This window comes from Schistocerca gregaria, chromosome 5, assembly GCF_023897955.1.
Source record: "Schistocerca gregaria isolate iqSchGreg1 chromosome 5, iqSchGreg1.2, whole genome shotgun sequence".
Taxonomy (NCBI): Eukaryota; Metazoa; Arthropoda; class Insecta; order Orthoptera; family Acrididae; genus Schistocerca; species Schistocerca gregaria.
In genome coordinates this window covers 164,175,021-164,192,250 of record NC_064924.1, presented here as the reverse complement: position 1 = coordinate 164,192,250, position 17,230 = coordinate 164,175,021, and the positions used below count along the sequence as shown (strand labels likewise).

Here is a 17,230-nt window from a genome sequence, read left to right as displayed (position 1 = left end):
AAAGCTGTTTTTATTTTGTATATCTTTTCCTTAATGCTACCAAGTGAAAGCTGTTTTTATTTTGTATATCTTTTCTTTTGTCCCTTCTTTTGTTGTTTTATCAGATATATTTCTTAAAGAAAACGTAGGCCGCTAATGATCATGACGTATTTCGGAAGTAATACCCTTGTACTTGTGAAGCACTGCCATAGGTTTTTTGTTGTACAGCACTTGGCAATAAACCAGCGGGGCCCACGAGACCGATAAATAACATAGTAAATCTTACCTCAACGTAAACACACAATAGTTCAACGCATTGGCAAAAATACTGCCTGTCTGATGCAAATCTCGAACCCTGAGCCACACGTGCCGAAGCCGCGCACGTGGGCCCAGAGCCACGCCGACGTCAGTACTTGATTTGGTTTGGGATGATCCGTAGCGACAGACCGGTATAAATGGTTCAAATGGCTCTAAGCACCAAGGCACTGAACATCTGAGGTCATCAGTCCCCTAGACTAAGTACTACTTAAATCTAACTAACCTAAGGACATCACACACCTCCATGCCCGAGGCAGTATTTGAACCTGCGACCGTAGCAGCTGGGTGGTTCCGGACTGAAGCGCCTAGAACTGCTCGGCCACCGCGGCCGGCCAGGCCGGCAAGCTCAAACGTTGCGTGTACGGCGACGTTCCTCTTCTGGTGCGGTCACACATTCAACTTATTATCATCCACTTTTGCGATATTTCCCGACACTTGCACCCCATTTGTCTTATATTAAATTAATTGTCTCAGCGTTACCTAAGTCGATTGGGGGTTTTTTAAACATCAATGAGAGTCACCTTCTAGAAGGAGAAAGAACAGGTGGGAGAAACAATTTGTCTAACGGTTGAAATGATCTGATATCGTAGTTAAACTTTAGGCGAGAAAGAAAATGCAACCACAGAACAACTTTTTTCTTTCTCGCAGTCGGTTTTAACAGAAGACTTGTATTATACTTTTAAAAGTGTGTGTCACCAGGATGCGGACATTGCAGCGGCTGCAGAACAATGTGGTCAGGTGGAGCTTGCACGCCCCGTCCCTCACGGGAATTGTCACTCTTCACGAGGAAGCGCATATCGTCCCCCTAAAAACGACCATATGGAACAACGCGCGGCGGCTGTATGAGAAAGTGGATGCCTTGGAGGACACTGCGCATGGGTTACGCCACGTTGGGACCACACATCCACGCCCCTGGAATCCACATCCGGTTCCCCTAACCATCCTACAGGAATCGGATTTCGACCATAGGTTTAGCACGCCCACCACGGACGCATCCTTTGGCAGGACTAGCCCCCATTCTACGTCCAATACTGTTCTGTCATACCTGCCCACGTTATGCTAAATTTTTCTGCCTGACTCATGTAGTACTGTCACCGTAAGAGGGTGATACGGGACTACAAGTCCCACCGCCACACCTCCAAAGAGACGCAGTCACTGCCCTGTGGATAAATTTACTGCCTCACCAACACAGTTAGACCGCAATAGACCGGTGATTCTGTATTGTAACATACCACAAAAAAAAGTGTGGCCTATGCATGTGTCAACATTTAGGGGCCCGTTTACAAAGTGTAGATATAGCGGATACGGCGAGAAGTAACCATGAAGAATTAGTACCCAGCTCCGGGAATGCCTGTTTTGCTTATGCCATCAATGCACATATTGATGCAAGCACCAATACACCCCAGAAATGGTTCAAATGGCTCTGAGCACTATGGGACACAACTGCTGTGGTCATTAGTCCCCTAGAACTTAGAACTACTTAAACCTAACTAACCTAAGGACATCACACACATCCATGCCCGAGGCAGGATTCGAACCTGCGACCGTAGCAGTCGCACGGTTCCGGACTGCGCGCCTAGAACCGCGAGACCACCGCGGCCGGCACCCCAGAAATGCTCGGTGTAGAGCATTTGTTAGTAATTATGAAGAACCAGTCTGATATGGAACCCTTGCACTAATCGAGTTCAATAAACATCATCTCGGAAAACGACTCAATTAAACCAAATGAAATTGATGAATTTTCTGTTTTTGTTATAGAAATAACATTCACAAACAATCCAGTAATTTATAACTAATTATTCTAATCTGATATTTTTCCTATGTTTGGCTTAACTTTCTTTCTGGATACTCCATCGAATATTTCCACATAGTAACAAGTACTAGCGGCTACAGTTTTAGTCGTTATTAATTCAGACTTTAATTTCTTTTTAGGAAGCGGCAGTTCATTCACACATTTTGTCATGGCGTTAAAGTATGCATTTTTCTATTCCAACGGATGACATAATGAGTTATGTGTTGTACAACCGTTGTCGCTTGGTTTACGAGATGTGTTAAATTTACGAGAACCATTGTTGAAAATCACTTTTAAGTGCAAAACGTTAATGCTGCCGCCTGTGTGATATTCAAAATAGTTGGTGACATTTCTTGATTTCGTCGGTACCTTCGCTGAAGAGTATACGGCGATCATTGTCCTGAAGCGACCTCGTGGAATTTATGATGAGAAGTCAGAAAGAACACGTGGTCGCCATCTTAAACGAGCTGTGCAGGTCGGTCCGCAAACTGTGCCACTGGCGCGTGGTAACTTGCTGCATCCTGCAGGGACCAAGCGATTAACTCATCAGTTCTTGCAACATGGGCGTCCTGCTGCACGCGCCGAACACTTAAAATTGAGCGGTAGTTGTTCCTAGACATCCTGAAACGACACCATCACGCCCTGCTCGTCACTTACATTACTTAGCTGTTTTACTTCAGAGTGCAACTGAGATATCTACACTAATGTGCCAAAATGTACCTCCCACCAGGAACGTAACTTGATAACGCAAGTACAGGGTTTTCCAAAATGAATGTGTGGGTTATAAGGCTTAGTATCATTTATTACACTACTGCACTACTGGCCATTAAAATTGCTACACCACGAAGATGACGTGCTACAGACGCGAAATTTAACCGACTAGAAGAAGATGCTGTGATGTGCAAATGATTAGCTTTTCAGAGCATTCACACAAGGTTGGCGCCGGTGGCGACACTTGCAACGTGCTGACATGAGGAAAGTTTCCAACCGATTTCTCATACACAAAAGCAGTTGACAGGCGTTGCCTGGTGAAATGTTGTTGTGATGCCTCGTGTAAGGAAGAGAAATACGTAACCATCACGTTTCCGACTTTCATATAGGTCGGATTGTAGCCTGTCGCGATTGCGGCTTATCGTATCGCGACATTGCTGCTCGCGTTGGTCGAGATCCAATGACTGTTAGCAGAATATGTAACCGGTGGGTTCAGGAGGGTAATACGGAACGCCGTGCTGGATCCCAACGGCCTCGTATCACTGGCAGTCGAGATGACAGGCATCTTATCCGCATGGCTGTAACGGATCATGCAGCCACGAGTCAACAGATGGGGACGTTTGTAAGACAACAACCATCTGCACCAACCATTCGACGACGTTTGCAGCAGCATGGACTATCAGCTCGGAGACCATGGCTGCGGTTACCCTTGACGCTGCATCACAGACAGGATCGCCTGCGATGGTGTAGTCAACGACGAACCTGGGTGCTCGAATGGCAAAACATCATTTTTTTCGGATGAATGCAGCGTCATGATGGTCGCATTTCAATTGTGTGTGAAATCTTATCCTAAGGACAAACACACAATTCCCGAGGGAGGACTCGAACCTCCGCCGCATACAGTCTATGACTGCAGCGCTCGGCTAATCTCGCGCGGCCCCACAAAGTTCCTCTGATTCAGAGCAAGAAACAAGAAATTAATTACGTAACTTTCTTTCTGCGAGGTGTCGATGAAAATTTTATGGCTACCTCGTCCAAACTTTCCCTGCAGGACGTTCCTGTATATCAACTCTTCAGACATACGGGTTTCCTCCTAAGCTCCGTTTCTTAGTTGTAGTGCGCTGTTTACATCCAGATGGCAGGAGGATTCACCCGCAGATATTACGGCGTTCTTATCGCGAAGTCCCGCAGTTTTTCCCCCCGGCGACCTGGAGGGTCGGGACAGGAATTGCAGGACGACGCCGTATCGGCAGACGACACCCCCGCGCCGCTGCCCAGGCCGGGCCAGGCGGGTCCGCATCGCTTATGTATGAAGCGCGGCCCCCGCCCACGCCTTTATCGCTCCATGTTGTGCTCGGCGCCGGTCGTTGTGGCTCCATTGCTGCGTAAACAGCCGCCGCCCGGCGTAGGGCGCGTGTTCCAGCAGCCCACGCCTCTGCCGTTGGCGTCCCCCTGTGTTTTCCCCTTGTCTCGTTTTGAAAGGACTGCCGTACGTTCAAGTAATGAGGTGCATTTGTGTCCAAAACAATGCCCCTACATCCACCAGGACATCGCTGTCTAAAAGAAGCACGAAAGAGAACGAGAAAAAGCAGTAGAACAGATCGACAGAACCACCGCCTTATATCAGTCACTTTCATCTTTATCGGAATTACACATACCAAGTGTACAACTTTTGCTGTTATTTTTTGGCATAGCGTGCACCCCAGCGCTGGGGCCGAACAGATAAACGCAAAACTTGAGAAAAATCAACTGAAAGAATTCTATTAACCTTACATTGAAATATTATACGCTTTTTTTAAAAGTTCAAATAAATATTTTTGACGGTAAATTCCATTTATTCTATACAACACTAATATGGACATGTAGATAATGTTCTCGCGAATGTGAGGTCTTAACGGACAATTATTAATAAAACTACACTGAATTGTGTCACTTCCATTGCTTTTCTAAAAATAATTTCTTTTCTTTACGAACACTTCATGTAATACTTTGGTCACTTTCCACCCTAAACAATATATATATTTTTTTTACCTACTGTAATACTGCACGACATTGGAATCACCAACAGGCAGATTATTACTTTAGTTCAATTGGCTCTGAGCACTATGGGACTTAACATCTATGGTCATCAGTCCCCTAGAACTTAGAACTACTTAAACCTAACTAACCTAAGGACATCACGCAACACCCAGGCATCACGAGGCAGAGAAACTCCCTGACCCCGCCGGGAATCGAACCCAGGAATCCGGGCGCGGGAAGCGAGAACGCTACCGCACGACCACGAGCTGCGGCCAATTATTACTTTAGTTAGAATAAAATTGGCAACGGCCTTGCCGCAGTCGATACAATGGTTCCCACGAGATCACCGAAGTTAAGCGCTGTCGGGCGTGGTCGGCACTTGGATGGGTGACCATCCAGGCTGCCATGCGCTGTTGCCATTTTTCGGGATGCACTCAGCCTCTTGATGCCAATTGAGGAGCTACTCGACCGAATATTAGCGGCTTCGGTCAAGAATACCGTATTACGACTGGGAAAGCGGTGTGCTGACCCCTCGCCCCTCCTATCCGCATCCTCCACCGAGGATGACACGGCGGTCGGATGGTCCCGGTAGGCCACTCATGGCCCGAAGACGGAGTGCTAGAATAAAAACAAAAACAAAAAAATTGAAATTGTTCTGAGCGTGGCCGTGATTAGCAACCACAATTAATTACAATGTCACAAATTTCCAGCCAACCGGTAGCAAATAGAATTAAAATTCTTTAACTAGTTTTCAAGGCCAACTAGGGGAGCCTTCATCAGCAGAAACTGTTACCTTACACGTGGTTAAAAGGAAATTTGAACGACATCGCTCTAATTAAAACATTAAAACCACAATTAAAATATTTTCCATCTAAATACATAACAGATATAGTCAACATTTTAAAGTAATATATAAATATGCAACCTTGGGCACTACAGTGGTATAGGACACGAGTACGTAACAGCGACTAGTGCCCTTAGTGACATATTTATATATTGTTTTAAAATTTTGACTATACCTGTTATGTATTGAGGAGGAAAACGTTTTAATTGTGGTTTTAATATTTTGACTAGAGCGATGTCGCTCAAATTTCCTTTTAACCACATGTAAGATAAGTTTCTTCTGAAGAAGGCGCTCCTAGTTTGCGTTGAAAACTAGTTAAAGAATTTTAATTCTATTTGCAACCAGTTGGCTGGAAATTCGTGACATTCAAATTGAAATTGTTTTATTAGTATAATGCCAAACGCAAAATTCTAATTTGTGAAAATTAGTACAGTTCAGTTAGGAACATCGATTAGGTGTAATTTAAGAAACACGGTTTACAAAATTATAGAATCCGAAATGGGCTTATATAAAGGAGGAATACTTTTCACCGCGAAAAAGCGTTCAATATGAATTTTACAACAAAAATTTCCATTTCTCGTACTACGGCGTAACGCATGAAATCCCGTAACATTTAAAACAGCTGCAATCGTCAGAACGTCACGTGTTTCTTCAGACATGCATGCATATCTGACGGACATTGTATTGTACGATAAAAATATTGCATAACACAAACATTGTAATACTCAATTATATTAAAAATTTCATTCAACGTACCTTATACACGAAGCGTGTCACAACCCAAAATATGCCGCTCTTCTTGACTGACTCGTGCAAACCGGCCTGTGGCAACGCTGAAGCGATACATTTCTTGCTGTGGCGAATCGTGAAGTAGCCTGCAATAAAACTGACTCAGCTGCCCTGAGGTGGACAGAGTGTGAGACAGAGGGAAGTTCATGTGTATTTTTTCGCCGACAAACTAAAAACTGCTGTTATTTGACTCGGGTCACTTTTCTAGCTGGTATGTGATAAGTTTTATAAAGCCAAGTAAATAGGAAAGAATTTTTTTTAATAAGTTGAATTCTGTTTTCCCACTTTGAACGGTAGTAATTTAGCATTTTTTCCTGATTGTTTTTGTTGCTGTCCAACATAATTTTCTCAATCGTTAAAACGTTCCTTCTATTTAGCATTCGTTCTTTTCGATGAACACCTGACATTATCGACGTATTACTTGTTGTCTTGGGTCTCTGGACCTTGGGCCGACGCCTGTCGCCAGTGCGAGTAGTTTCCACTGTCAAAGGTTCAATCTCCATTGCCGGTGGTACACAAAAAAAATTCTGTGAGTAGATTTAATTTTACGAAAGAGATAATTTCATGTCGTGGAACCAAAACATTGGCACTATTTGTAATATAAAAATGTGTACATCTTCTATACTACAATAGAGAGACAAGTCGTCATTGATTCCAAAAGTCTCGAGAAGTTCTTAACCGATTTACTTAAATTACTTACATGATACTCTAATGAACATTCAGACAGACAACGAATATTTCGTTTATAAAGTATATAAAATATAAATATACAGTGGAAAAGTTCTTGGCCGATTTATTTCAAAATATTACTCGATGATCTAATGAACTATCGGACGGAAATACGCTATACATTTTTTAAAACGAAAATGTATATGTTTCCTGTTAAAACCGATTGTGAGAAAGAACACATTATCCTCGCATATATATTCCTTCTCCTATATAATTTCGAACAAAAACTGTGTGCACAGCAGTGTGTATACAAGATCACAATATAACATTATCAAGACGACTGAGATAACATGAAGATGTATAAGCCGAACAATAGGCAACCAATGCCAGCTAGTGTTTTTCCGACCAAGAGGCTTTTCTACCGGTCGTCGCATTTCCCTCAATTTCATCGGTAATGTCCGTCGGACACTCTGACTGGGAGTGAAAAAGCGTCGTGTCTTCGGAAAAATCTGGAAATCACGGGTTTCACTTCTGATCTTCAGTGTCTTTACGAGAGTGATAAGGTTATTGAATCATCCAAAGGATTTAGTTAAAGGGCAGCTTAGTCGCAAAGCCTCTTTAATTTCTTCGTTGGAGTGGATGCTATGACAGGTGAACGTGGAGAATCGCCGCGTCACATCGTAATCGGAGCTGGCAGTGGCTTGCAGCTGAAGAGCCAGAGAACAAGGTCCCACTGAGGACGCTACTAGGGAGCAGTCGAGTAGCTGACTCATATGTGGAGGCGGCATTCTGGAGAGCACGCCGCGACCCTAATTACGGCACCAGCCGCGTCCTCAGGCCTGCCCTAACTTACAGCCTTCCAGGAATAAAAGACGTCAGGCGAAGTCACTCCAGTCTCAGTGTCGTTAAATGACTCTTTTACGTGCTGTGCCAAAGACAAAGAATTTACGAGAGCAGTTCAGAATTAAATTCGAAGAACTAATTCCGTGACCAGGTCGAGAGGACCACACGTCGCGTCAGTCGGAAGGTGTGGGGGAGGGGGTGGGGGTGGCGGGGGTGAGTGCAGCGCACCGCTCTCCCAGCTGTTGTCTATTTCTACGCCTTGGTTCAAAAATGGTTCAAATGGCTCTGAGCACTATGGGACTCAACTGCTGAGGTCATCAGTCCCCTAGAACTTAGAACTACTTAAACCTAACTAACCTAAGGACAACATACACATCCATGCTCGAGGCAGGATTCGAACTTGCGACCGTGGCGGTCGCGCGGTTCCAGACTGTAGCGCCAGAACCGCTCGGCCACCAACGGCCGGCTCTACGCCTTGGAGTCGATACTTCTCCTCCACGTATCCTCTCAGATTGAGTCATGTGATTCAGTGCATCCAGTTCCAGTCCTCCTACCAAGGAAAATTCCCTACCAGCACCGGGCACTGAACCCGGGTCCTATGCATGGCAGGCAGGAGAACTGACCATTCAGTTATGGAGTTTCGAAGTAATTGTCACCCCTATATTTTTTTAGTAGAAACTACAACAGCTGCAGAAAGAACAACAACAAAGCTCAATATTTCATCTATATACTGTCATTTTTCCACATAGTGACCACCATATGTTATGCATTTGCACCAAGGATGAAACAGAATTCAAATGGCACGCTCGTAAAAAAAAAAAAAAAAAAAAAACAGAGCCAGATGAGGCCAGCCAGCGTCTTGCAGTTTTGATGACAGCATATGAATCTGGAAAGCTAGTCCATCTTTCACAGATCCAAAGGGGTAGAAGTCTGGAAATGCTAAATCAAGACTGTACTGTCGATGTAGGACAGTCCAGCAAAATTTGCCAATGTTCTATGGACTACAATTCTTGTGGTGCCTGGCATTATCAACTTTCGAGCGGAAGTTTGCCTTCTTCTGGCCCTTTATCCTGAACTCAATTGCTCTAGGCGCCAACAAACACAAAATAATCCTTTTTCCAATACATAGGAGAATACCTGTCTCTTCACTCCATGGACTGTCTTTTGGATCCTGGCTCGTAGCAGTGATTCCACGTCTGGTCTCCAGAGAGCATGCCCCCTCTTCAGGCCACAAGTGGCCCATCGGGACCATCCGACCGCCGTGTCATCCTCAGCTGAGGATGCGGATAGGAGGGGCGTGTGGTCAGCACACCGCTCTCCCGGTCGTTATGATGGTTTCGTTTGACTGGAGCCGCTCCTCAGTTGGCATCACGTGGCTGAGTGCACCCCGAAAAAAAAAGACAACAGCCCATGGCGGCGCGGATGGTCACCCATCCAAGTGCCGGCCACGCCCAACAGCGCTTAACTTCGGTGATCTGACGGGAACAGGTGTATCCACTGTGGCAAGGTCGTCGCCTCCGGAGGGCATGATTTTCAGAAAATTGTAGCTTTAGTTCCGTATTGCTCTAGCACAGTGGTTCTCAACCTTTCCGAGACCATTACTCCGGAGTGAAATCAGAAATCAGCTATCAGCTAGTACTGCCCCCCCCCCCCCACTTCCAATCCAACATCATCACTTGATTAAACTTTGGAATGAAGACACTTATTTTTAAAATGACAGAAGATAAATGGTATTTATTTTGTAGGTCTTTCATTAGATGACAAACTAGTGAGTAACTCTTGTTGCTAACACCCTTATTTCCAGAACGATTAAGCAATGCTCGAGGCATCAGCAGTGCTACGTAAAACAGTTTCTCAGAAAACAAATCTTAACTATTCACACTGAGGACAAACACTTACTACAAAACATGCTTCCTCTGCACCGCTCTCTTCTCCCTAACAACAGCCATCCGCGGTGATCTCGTGGTTCTAGGCGCGCAGTCCGGAACCGAGAGACTGCTACGGTCGCAGGTTCGAATCCTGCCTCGGGCATGGATGTGTGTGATGTCCTTAGCTTAGTTAGGTTTAAGTAGTTCTAAGTTCTAGGGGACTGATGACCTCAGCAGTTAAGTTCCATAGTGCTCAGAGCTATTTGAACCATTTGAACGATCCCTAACAAAACTTGCACCCCCATTTAAAATGAACAAAGTTAAAGTTCATGAACTACACCTACTGCTTTTAAATAAGTTTGATACTGGGCTTCTTACTTGTGAATTGGTAGAAACTGGTATACTTCAGGGAGCTAATGCTTTATGTCTGATCACGGCGAACAAAAACAACAACACTCTGTAGACCCTACAGCGATGTAGTAACCATGACATAAATAATGTTGTGTCGTGGCTGTCAATTACCTCATTTATCTTTTACAAACGAATAATGAAACAATTTCTGGCCCATTGCAGGAACTATCTACGAGTGGAAGAAACGAGTGCTCGCCATAAGCAGGAAATCCAGGTTCTAATCTCGATCTGCCACAAACTTTTGATTGCAACTACTTAATCATTAAATTGCAGATCTACCCAAGCCGGAGAGTTGATGCTGATATACTTGCAAGTCACTGAATCTTACCGATTTCATCGTCGTCAGTGCATTTAATTCTTATTTTAAAAATAAAGATGGAGGCTCTTGGAGCTTCATGTGTTATTAATGCAGTGACGCCAAAGCGGTAAAATGAGTAGTATTATTCCGCGATATTTGCAAACGGTGCGACAGACGATCCGGTAAACCTAACGCCATAGAGACATAATTGGCCGTAAATGAAAGGATAAAAATAGAAATAAAGAAATGAGAGAGAAACAGAGAGAGGTCCGGCGAGTGTGGCCCGTGGGATGGTACTGGCTGTAATCCAGAGGACCCGTGGGCGACGTGACGAGGGGAAAAAAAAGGACGCGGAGCTGGGGTAGAGTCGACAGCGGCGCGGGCCGGTAAGCCGGGCGGCGCGTCCTGAGGGAGCGGGCGGGCGGGCTTACCCACGTCCCGGTCCCGGTCCCGACATCTGGCACGCAGCTCCCGGCAGCCCGCGGGATTAATAAAAAGCGGCGACCACCGCAGCCGCGCGGGAAGGGTCGGCAGCGCACGGTGCGCGAGAGCAGTAACTCAGCCGCGGCTAATCGCGGGCAGGGGCGGCTGAATATAGATGCCGCCGCCGCTGCCGTTACGGCCAATGGTTATTGCACGGATACGGTACCCATATGTTACCGCTACCTGTTCGTGGCTGTAGCAGCACGGCCGTTCCAGGTGCAGCAGACACTTGACGCTGCTGTCGGGGGCACTCTGTCTCGAAACACGCAAATCTCATCTTGAAACTAGTGTAACAGGGAAAAAAAAGTTTCCGTTCCTTGAAGGAGAAGCGATTGATTGACCTTAAATCCAATTTATTTTCCGCGGTCTTTTCCTAAGGAAAATCGTCTGCCAATCGAAATTTATGACTGTGTGGACGATGTGGCCTATTCTACACCTTATTTTAGATCTATGTGACGATGCCGTGCTGAGTATATTTATGTTTTGACGATGCCATTATGGCCTTATCACTTTAGGACACGGTGTATAAAAGATCTGAGGATGGTCATTACGGACAGAAACCGGCCATCGTCCAAAGAATTGATATTGTGATCAAAGACTGGAATAAAAAAAGATTCGAAATTAAAAAAGGTACCTTGTAAATGAAGAGAAGAAACGAAATGAACAGAAAAAGAGAGACAAAGGAAAGAAAAGGAAAGGAAAGAGAACAAAAGTAAATACAAGGAAAAACAACGAAAAAAAGGAAACTAATGAAAAGAAACGAAAGAAAAAATAAAAGGAAAGTAAAGGGAAGATAAGTAAATTAAACGAAAGGGAAGTAAAGAGAACGAATGAGAAGTAAAGAAAACGAAAGAGAAGTAAAGAAACGAAATAAATTGAAAGAAAATGACAGACAGGAAAGAAAACGAAAGAGGAGAAAAGTAAACATAAGAGATAGAAAGTAAACGAATGAGGAGGAAAGTAAACGAAAGAGGAAGGAAAGGAAGGATAACGAAAAGGGAGGAAAGGAAAGAAAACGAGACTGAAATGTAAGAAAAGAAAAAATAAGCAATCAAGAAGTCAAAACGACGCAAAATACCAGTAAAATTGGCTTATGGAAATTATCACTCGACACGAAAATTGTAGCAAGTGTCCAAATACAGATAAAGGTGAGACAGCAAATTATAGTACAATTCGACATTTTGGTTATCTAAATTACGAGGGGCGCTCAGTCAGTAGTGCAACACATATTTTTTTTCTGAAAGCAAGTTGGTTACATTCATGATTCTCATACACTATATTAATCCCCACTCTTTTGTCTACAAATCTCTTTTTTTTTCCAACATAATTTCCGTACAGTGCGACGGCCTTAAGCCACCTTACTGGGAGCGCCTATATGCCTGCATGGTACAACTCCATTGGCATTCGTCAGAGCGAACGTCTTGCTGCGTCAATAACCTCCCCATCATCGACGTACTGCTTCCCACCGAGTGCATCCTTCATTGGGCCAAACAGATGGAAGGTGCGAGATCCAGACTTTAGCGTAGTCGAGGAAGAATAGTCCAATGAAGTTTTGCGAGCTCCTCTAATGTGCACAGACTTACGTGAAGCCTTGTCACGGAGAAGAAGTTATTTGCATTTTGAGAGTGTCTGCACGTTCTAACCTTCCCGCAGTCACAGCCGTGTGCGGCCGGCCGGATATCGGACAGGTCTGCGCGATCTTGGTGTAATGATGACAGATACCTTCCCCAACGACTCGCTGTGCTTTTGTTCACTGCCAGGGCACCGTAGACATTCTGCAAGCGCCAGTAAACAACTGGAATACTCTGTTTTTCCGCCAATGAATTCCGCCTATTGCGCCGGAAAACTTCAGCTAACATTTTGTGTCTAATAAAAGTTGTTCCCCATGACATGGTGTATCACCTCTAGAAGTTTCATGGAGAGACTTTGAAACACCCTATACAGGGTGATTCCCTGATGATACAAATTTTCGAAGATAATGGAGAAGTGTAAATCTATTAAGGGACTCAGACGCGGAAACGTCCGAGTCGAAAGTTATAAGTGGACTGTCAGATGTAAGACTGTAATGTATGCAACTTTCAGAGGCGGTAGTATAGACCAAACAGATATGACCAGTAAATACGGACCCTAAAATGCATACCGTAACGGACATAGACGTTTGTTTAGTAGAAATGATGCGTTTCACAGTAGCTAAGAAGAATGAGTGCTCATGGGTGTTGAGGTATCCATTGTAGAGCCTATGTTTAGTACACATTTTGTTTCCATGTTTTGGTGCATGGTACCACCTCTGAGATGTGCTACAGCAGTACCGGCATGTATTCCATTGCCAGAGGTAACAGAAAAATCCTTCTTTGTAACTATTTTCTGACCAGGATAATTTACCTCAAATAGATACATTGTTGTTGTTGTGGTCTTCAGTCCAGGGACTGATTTGATGCAATTCTCCATGCTATTCTATCCTGTGCAAACTTCATCTCCCAGTACCTACTGAAACCTACATCCTTCTGAATCTGCTTAGTGTATTCATCTCTTGGTCTCCCTCCACGATTTTTACCCTCCACGCTGCCTTTCAATAGTGATCCCTTGATGCCTCAGAATATGCCCTACCAGCCGATCCCTTCTCCTAGTCAGGTTGTGCCACAAATTTCTCTTCTCCCCAATTCTAATCTTCAGCAGCACCACAATTCGAAAGCTTCTATTCTCTTCTTGTCCAAACTATTTATCGTCCATGTTTCACTTCCATACATGGCTACACTCCATACAAATACTTTCAGAAACGACTTCCTGACAAATAAATCCATACTCGATGTTAACAAATTTCTCTTCTTCAGAAACGCTTACCTTGCCATTGCCAGTCGACATTTTATATCCTCTCTACTTCGAACATCCTCAGTTATTTTGCTCCCCAAATAGCAAAACTCATTTACTACTTTAAGCGTCTCATTTCCTAATCTAATTCCCGCAGCATCACCCGATTTAATTCGTCTACATTCCATGATCCTCGTTTTGCTTTTGTTGATGTTCATCTTATATCCTCCTTTCAAGACACTATCCATTCCATTCAACTGCTCTTCCAAGTCCCTTGCTGTCTCTGACAGAATGACAATGTCATCGGCGAACCTCAAACTTTTTATTTCTTCTCCATGGATTTTAATACCTACTCCGAATTTTTCTTTTGTTTCCTTTACTGCTTGCTCAATATACAGATTGAATAACATCGGGGATAGGCTACAACCCTGTCTCACTCCCTTCCCAACCACTGCTTCCCTTTCATGTCCCTCGACTCTTATAACTGCCTTCTGGTTTCTGTACAATTTGTAAATAGCCTTTCACTCCCTGTATTTTACCCCTGCCACCTTCAGATAGATACATAATTTACCTCAAATTGATAGATTCATCCCTGAAATATTGTAACATCATCAAGGAATCAACCTGTGCATGTAGATGTATACACATTCAAGACGATCTTTCTCACATTATGTGGTTATCCCTTGAGTATTGGCAGTGCGGTATTTCCTGGTAGAACAACCAGATGAGCTAGAAATGGGGGGGGGGGGGAGGGGGGAGACTGAGAATGAGAAAAAGCAAAGACCTGGCTCACATTATGCAGTCAATCAGATGAGTTAGAAGTGGGGGAGAATGAGAACGAAGAATAGCAAGGACCTGGCTCACATTATGTAGTTAACCATTTGTTATTGACAGTCCGGTGTTTCTGATTGTTGCTCTGATTGTTGGAAATAGGGTCACAGTTGAGGAAGTGGAGAAAATGGTCACGAGATTGCAGTGCAATAAAGCGGCTGGGGTGGATAAAATTAAGTCGGAACTCATCAAATACAGTGGAATGTCAGGTCTTAAATGGCTACACACGATAATTGAAATGGCTTGGGAGTCGGGACAGGTTCCATCAGACTGGACGGAAGCAGTGATCACACCAATCTTTTAACATGTAAAGAGAAGAGATTGTAACAACTACAGAGGTATCTCTTTCATCAGTATTGTGGGTAAAATCTTCTCAGGTATTGTTGAAAGGTAAGTGATAGTATTAGTTGAGGACAAATTGGATGAAAAACAGTGTGGGTTCAGGCCTCTTAGAGGTTGTCAGGACCAGATCTTTAGCTTACGGCAAATAATGGAGAAGTGTTACGAGTGGAACAGGTAATTGTATCTATGCTTTATAGATCTAGAAAACGCATATGACCGGGTTCCTAGGAGGAAGTTATTGCCTGTTCTACGAGATTATGGAATAGGAGGCAAACTTTTGCAAGCAATTAAAGGTCTTTACATGGATACTCAGGCAGCAGTTAGAGTTGACGGTAAATTGAGTTCATGGTTCAGAGTAGTTTCAGGGATGAGACAAGGCTGCAACCTGTCGCCACTGTTGTTCATATTATTTATGGATCATATGTTGAAAACAATAGACTAGCTGGGTGAGATTAAGATATGTGAACACAAAATAAGCAGCCTCGCGTATGTGGATGACTTGGTTGTGATGGCAGATTCGACTGAAAATTTGCAAAGTAATATTTCAGAGCTAGATCAGAAATGTAAGGACTATGGTATGAAGATTAGCATCTCCAAAACGAAAGTAATGTCAGCGGGAAAGAGATATAAACGGATTGAGTGCCAAATAGGAGGAACAAAAAAAAAAATGGTTCAAATGGCTCTGAGCACTTTGCGAATTAACTTCTGAAGTCATCAGTCGCCTAGAATTTAGAGCTAATTAAAGCTAACTAACCTAAGGACATCACACACATCCATGCCCGAGGCAGGATTCGAACCTGCGACCGGAGTGGTCGCTCGACTCCAGACTGTAGCGCCTAGAACCGCACGGCCACTCCGACCGACCAGGAGGAACAAAGAGCAGGGGGACGGTTTCAAGAACTTAGGATGCATATTGTCACAGGATGGCAACATAGTGAAAGAACTGGAAGCGAGGTGTAGCAAAGCTAATGCAATGAGCGCTCAGCTTTGATCTACTCTCTTCTGCAAGAACGAAGCCAGTACCAAGACTAAGTTATCTGTGCACCGTTCAATCTTCCGACCAATTTTGATGTATGGGAGCGAAAGCTGGGTGGTTTCAGGTTACCTTATCAATAAGGTTGAGGTTACGGATATGAAAGTAGCTAAGATGATTGCAGGTACTAGTAGATGGGAACAATGGTAGGAAAATGAGGAAATCAAAGAAAAACTGGGAATGAACTCTATAGATGTAGCAGTCAGGATGAACAGGCTTAGATGGTGAGGTCATGTTATACGCATGGGAGAAGCAAGGTTACCCAAGAGACTCATGGGTTCATCAGTAGAGGGTAGGAGGAGTCGGGGCAGACCAAGGAGAAGGTACCTGGATTCGGTTAAGAATGATTTTGAAGTGATAGGTTTAACATCAGAAAAGGCACCAATGTTATAAGGGGGATTATGCTCCAAACTGAACGCTGAAAGGCATAATCAGTCGTAAATGATGATGATGAGTCCGGTGTTTCCTGGTAGACCGTCCAGCCAACAGAGTTGGAAGTGGGCGCGACAGAGAACAGAGGTCCAGCGAGGTAAGCCGTCGGTCGCAGAAGGAGCTAGGGACGGCGTCGCGAGTGGCGGAACCCGTTGCCCGGATACGGTTTCAGCGGCCGTCAGCCGAGACGGCGGCCGTGGGGCGCCCGCTGGGCTCCTACGTGTTCCCTGCTACCAGCTCTGCCGTGGCCTGGGGTCGAAAGCGTTGGAACGGCGCCTCCGTTCTCTCTGTTTTAAACATAAACACTGGTTGCAAGCTGCTTACAAGTTAAACAGTTCGGCTCACAGCTCAGGCTTTTTTGGCTGGCTGTGATTGCGCAGAGAATGAAGACTGTGAAATACTGTTGTGAGAAACCCAGCCGGAGTCAGACACCGAACATAGCACAAGCTGACAGCTTAGTGAACAATGACAGTACACGGATTTAGTGAAGTGGAGCATACTGGAGGTTTGTATTGTATTGTATGTTAACTGGGGACCTAGAAACGACCGGAGAGGCTCCGTCCCCGCCAGAGTCGCAGTGGTCCACAACTCTACGACGACTATCGCAGTCCGCTTCACCCCTCCACCGCCCCACACCGAACCCAGGGTTATTGTGCGGTTCGGCCACCAGTGGACTCCCCAGGGAGCGTCTCAAATGGTTCAAATGGCTCTGAGCATGCCACTTCACTTCTGAGGTCATCAGTCCCCTAGAACGTAGAAC

At 44.6% G+C, this 17,230-nt stretch overlaps 1 protein-coding gene and 1 pseudogene across 1 annotated transcript in view; one reads left to right on the top strand and one right to left on the bottom strand.

Moving 5' to 3' along the window:
• The window catches only part of LOC126271950 (neural-cadherin), a 1,775,154-nt gene that overhangs the window by 178,527 nt on the left and 1,579,397 nt on the right, over positions 1–17,230 (top strand). The gene's annotated exons all lie outside the window — the stretch shown is intronic.
• Positions 9,363–9,480, bottom strand: LOC126274599 (5S ribosomal RNA; annotated as a pseudogene).